Here is a 6149-nt window from a genome sequence, read left to right as displayed (position 1 = left end):
CAGGGCAACCACCAAGTAATGCAGTGCAATAATCTAGCCTTGAGGTCATGAATGCATGAATATGACTACACTGGTCTGTCTATGTATGTTTTTCGTTCAATTAAAAAGAACTGGCTCAAAAGAGTCATTCGTTCATGAATCAGACTGTACTGGTTGTGCTGTATGTTTTCCATTAATTTAAAAATAACTGGCTCATAAGAGTAATTATTTTGCGAATCATGCTACCCTGGTTTGAGAATAATCAGAGTTTCACTCTGCCCTATTTTACAAAAAATGTTGCTCCTCCGGGCTCTGGTCTCCACATCTCCACTTCAGACTGTCTGATGAATGGCTTGTATTCTGCTCTTCCTCATTGGAGATTTTGGATAATCTGCTGAATGCAAAAATTACTTGCAATGTTTCAAAATGTAAGTACATATTTTAAAGACCCACTACACCAGATTTCAATGTAGTTTTCTTTTTATCTGTCTTCCCTCAAATAGTATGTTACACTACCTCCTGAACAATGTTCCTCACCATTTTTCCTGCTTAAACCATTTATGTTGTAAAAGCTGTTCCATCGTTGGTGTCTCCCCTGCCGTACCAAGACACTGATTCATGAAATCCTGGTATTCTGTACATGTTTTCATGGGAGACCTGGTTAGTCGTGCACATTCTTTATGGCCATGCAACACATTAAAGTTTGTTGTATGTAAAACTCTGTGAACATAGAGGCGCTCTTCTATGTTTTACATAAGCTCATTTGAATTTTACTTAAACATCAATCATTTTCAGTTCAGTCACTTTTTTTTGTTTTGCATTTGGTGAGCAGATTGTGCTTTATGTTTGTGTTTAACAGTGCAATTGCTTTTGGCATTGTGTGTTTGTTTTTGCCGTAGTCTTACCTTTGGATAAACTGGGATCGCCATTCACTAACACGAACAGCATGACGCCCAGAGACCTGAGTGTTTCTGAGATAGCTTCGGTTTTGTTCTCTATCCCAAAAAAGCTAAAGATTTTTTTTTTTGAGAACTAAGAGACAATTTTATAAAACCATCATATGATTAATAAGTCACTATACACAAGACAAAAAAAACAACTTACGTGGATTTGTAATACGCAGACCAATGCCAAAGTCTATTAATTTGATATCCCGTATCCTTTGTGTTGACCAGTATGTTACTAGAATGGATGTCATGGTGGAAGACACCTCGGTAAAAACATTGAATTGCTGCGAGCAATGCTTGAAGCATCAAGCCACTTGTCACTTTTTCCGTCAGTTGATATCTGTTGTGTAGTGGAGTAAAAAGTACAATATTTGTCTTTTAAATGTAGTGAAGTTAAAGTAAAAAGTTCCAGAAAACATAATACTCAAGTAAAGTACAGATACTCAAATAGTGTACTTAAGTACAGTACTCAAGTAAATGTAGGACTACTTTGTTACTGTCCACCTCTGCTGAGCACCTCTTAATTCAGTAACCACTCCACTTTTTTATAATTTACTGAAAGAAACAGCTAACAAGAGTCATTAATGGGGAATTAGACAGTAGTCAATTCAATAGTGTCAGTGCAGTCAAATCAATCATATTCCTGGATATTAAGTGTCCCCAACAAAGCAAGCCGGAGGCGACAGTGGCAAGGAACCCAAACTCCATCAGGTGACAGAAATGGAGAAAAAATAAACCTTGGGAGAAACCAGGCTCAGTCAGGGGGCCAGTTCTCCTCTGGCCAAATTAAAAACATGGTGTGATTATGATTCCAGGCTGCATCAGAAGTCAAATTATGGAAAGTCATATAAATTATTGTAAGCATGACAAAACTGTGTTGTGGTCCTAAGAAGTCCTGGCATGTAGGTCCTTTGCTGATGATCTGTGCCGAGGGCTTGTCTAGTTGTGGTCTTCCCTGACATTCAGGGCTGTGTCGTGGTCCACCATCTGTTCTGGATACGGACCAGATCTGGATGACTAAGGTAACCTCGGGATAAAGAAGAGACAGACAGACAAGACTGATACGCATAGATGCCATTCCACTTTCGGTTTAACAAGACAGAGTGTATCTGCTAGGAAGACCAGAGTTCGGGCACTAAATAGGAAAAGAAGTACTGCCCATGGTTGATTTGATATATTCTAGGTATTATTAACAGGCCAGAATTATGAAACTGTAATAAATATGAAGCACTGTAATGCAATAAGAACTCACTTGAGTCAAGTCAAGTCATCTTCATTTATATAGCGCTTTTAACAATGTAGATTGTTCCAAAGCAGCTTTACATTGATAATAGGAAATTAAAGTAAAGTGTTTTGGCTTTATAGCATCTCTAGAATAAAGTTATTGTCCAGCTAAAGTTAGTTTGATTGATTCACTTCCGTCGCAACGATCATTAGTTATTAACTTAGGGGCCGCTAACACGACACCGTTTTAACAGAAAACTCTTAAGTTCTTTCTGTGCAAACTTCAAAAACGTGAACCAGTGAGAACGTCGATGGCGTGCACATGCGTATTACGAGTTCAGTCTATAGGTGTGAGCATTTTAATATATGTGCGCAGGTGTGTAGTCCTTCCCTACAAATCAACCCTCAACATACAACTTGTCTGGCCTTAAAATTAATAATACAGAATTTGTATCGCTTCCACGTAGCCACACGAACCGGAATTATCCCGACAACGCTTTATCTGTAGATAGGTAAAGGGAGGGGAGGGAGGCCTTCACAGGGAAGAGCCTAGTTGACATTTCAGGACTGTGTTGTCGTCGCGTCCAAGAGCAGGTCCTTCATCAGATCTGGATACAGCCTGGATCCGGCGGACTGCGGTAAACCTCGGGATAAACAGAGAGACTAATATTAGCGTAGACGCCATTCTTCTTATGATGTAACGAGTACATCAGGATTTATGGGAAGTGTTCCCGGTTCCGGCTGACCTAATCTATGCAGCCTAACATTGAATTATAAAAGTCTATAATGTGTTGTGTATGCTAGGTCAAAGAGATGTGTTTTTAGTCTAGCTTTGCTGACAGAGTGTGTCTGCTTCCCGGACAATGTTAGGAAGACTGAGTTTTGGTGCTAAATAGGAAAAGGATCTACCACCAGCAGTCGATTTTGATATTCTAGGTATTATCAACTAGCCGGAATTTTGAGATCGCAATAGGCGTGAAGGACTATAATGCGTTAAGAGCTCGCTCAAGTACTGCGGAGCTAAACCATTTAGTGCTTTGTAAGTAATCAGCAATATTTTAAAATGTATACGATGTTTAGGGAGCCAGTGCAGTGTTGACAGAACTGGGCTAATATGGTCATATTTCCTGGTTCTGGTAAGAACTCGAGCTGCTGCATTTTGGACCAGCTGTAATTTGTTTATTAATCGTGCAGGGCAACCACACATAATAGCATTACAATAATCTAGCCTTGATGTCATGAACGCATGGACTAATTGTTCCGCATTTGTCAATGAGAGCATATGACGTAATTTAGATATATTTTTAAGATGGAAAAATGCAGTTTTACAGATACTCGACACGTCACTTTCAAATGAAAGATTGGTATCAAAGAGCACACCCAGGTTCCTAACGGACGACGAAGACTTGACAGGGCAGCCATCAAGTGTTAGACAGTATTCTAGATTATTACGTGAGGACATTTTTTGTCCAATAATTAGAATCTCTGTTTTTTTAGAATTAAGTAATGCAGTGCAATAATCTAGCCTTGAGGTCATGAATGCATGAATATGACTACACTGGTCTGTCTATGTATGTTTTTCGTTCAATTAAAAAGAACTGGCTCAAAAGAGTCATTCGTTCATGAATCAGACTGTACTGGTTGCGCTGTGTGTTTTCCATTAATTTAAAAAGAACTGGCTCATAAGAGTAATTATTTTGCGAATCATGCTACCCTGGTTTGAGAATAATCAGAGTTTCACTCTGCCCTATTTTACAAAAAATGTTGCTCCTCCGGGCTCTGGTCTCCACATCTCCACTTCAGACTGTCTGATGAATGGCTTGTATTCTGCTCTTCCTCATTGGAGAATTTGGATAATCTGCTGAATGCAAAAATTACTTGCAATGTTTAAAAATGTAAGTACATATTTTAAAGACCCACTACACCAGATTTCAATGTAGTTTTCTTTTTATCTGTCTTAAATAGTATGTTACACTACCTCCTGAACAATTTTCCTCACCATTTTTCCTGCTTAAACCATTTATGTTGTAAAAGCTGTTCCATCGTTGGTGTCTCCCCTGGCGTACCAAGACACTGATTCATGAAATCCTGGCATTCTGTACATGTTTTCATGGGAGACCTGGTTAGTCGTGCACATTCTTTATGACCATGCAACACATTAAAGTTTGTTGTATGTAAAACTCTGTGAACTCTTCTATGTTTTACATAAGCTCATTTGAATTTTACTTAAACATCAATCATTTTCAGTTCAGTCACTTTTTTTTTGTTGCATTTGGTGAGCAGATTGTGCTTTATGTTTGTGTTTAACAATGCAATTGCTTTTGGCATTGTGTGTTTGTTTTTGCCGTAGTCTTACCTTTGGATAAACTGGGATCGCCATTCACTAACTCGAACAACATGACGCCCAGAGACCTGAGTGTTTCTGAGATAGCTTCGTTTTTTTTCTCTATCCCAAAAAAGCAAAAGATTTTTTTTTTTTTTGAACTTAAGAGACAATTTTATAAAACCATCATATGATTAATAAGTCACTATACACAAGACAAAAAAAACAACTTACGTGGATTTGTAATACGCAGACCAATGCCAAAGTCTATTAATTTGATATCCCATGTCTTTGTGTTGACCAGTATGTTACTAGAATGGATGTCATGGTGGAAGACACCTCGGTTAATACAATGAATTGCTGCGAGCAATGCTTGATGTATCAAGCCACTTGTCACTTTTTCCGTCAGTTGATTTCTGTTGTGAATCATGAATTCGAACAAGGTCATACAAGGATGTGGATATTCCATGACGAGGATGTGTCGACCTGCCTCTTCAAACCAGTCCAGCATCTGGGCAATGTTGGGACTTATCGGAGGTTCTTTCACCAGCAGATTTAGAGCCACTTCCTGAACCAGAGGCTGGGAATACCCAGGCTAGAGAAATATTCCTCAAAAGATTAGCTGACTATGTTTAAGCTTGATTTCTCTCACTATTTAATAAAGAGTAAACATTAAATTAGATATATTACGTGTCGTTAGATATAGAGTCACCAACTTACAATCAAAATATAACTGTCCACTCTATTCTTACGGAAAGATTTGATAGCGACCTGAAAATTAGAAAAAATATGGTAAATTAATCATAGCAAATCTTCTTGTTTTGAAATGTAATACTTTTATTTAAAATGTAATTACATTCTTCAATGTAAAGGTTTTACACCAGTTTTGAACAAAACTGGATACTGATATATAACTTCGAAGTTCACAAAATATAATGGACAGATAAAAGGATGGTTGAGTGTCTACCTTCTTGCCATCAGATCTGCGAGTCCCCTCATACACAGTGCCAGAGGTTCCTTCTCCCAGTTTCTCTCCCACTCTATAAAGGGAGTTAAATAGAACTGAAAAAAAAAAAAAAACATACACAAAGTATATTCATATATTAGAATGCTTGTTTCTTTGATAGTCGTACATGAACTAATAGCATAGATGGTTGTGACTTTTTGGGAAGAATATTCATCAGAAGAATGTGGATATTAACAACTCGTACAGTATCTTACCCAGGGACATCTGTCAAGCAATAATAAAACTGTGCATTTTGAGAAAAAACTATATAGCACTGACATATTTTAATGTAGGCCTATCTATGTCAGTGCACATTGCTTTTAGTTAAAACTCAAAAGTGCATTTTTAGTCCAGGACTAGCCTTAAATTTTGTCTGTGAAACAGGGCAAATAGGCCTAATTAAAACAAGATTATTTGTTATGATTTTAGGCTTTTTTTAAAAGAAAATATTTCTATATGGATGTTATTGGATAGATTGCCTTTTGTGCTTTTCTCTTCTGAAGCTTCTGGTTGCTCTTCCACCATCTTCACAGCATTATATACGAGTCTGGAGGTAATGTCGAAAGCCTCACGCTCAAGCGCACTTGTAGACATGAAGATTCACACTGAACTGTACCGCGCCGCCCGCTATTTTCAATAGAAACAACACTGTGACGTCATAGAAGATAAA

Source organism: Leuciscus leuciscus (genome assembly GCF_965113295.1).
Source record: "Leuciscus leuciscus genome assembly, chromosome: 9".
Taxonomy (NCBI): Eukaryota; Metazoa; Chordata; class Actinopteri; order Cypriniformes; family Leuciscidae; genus Leuciscus; species Leuciscus leuciscus.
Note: the sequence above shows the minus strand (reverse complement) of the source record.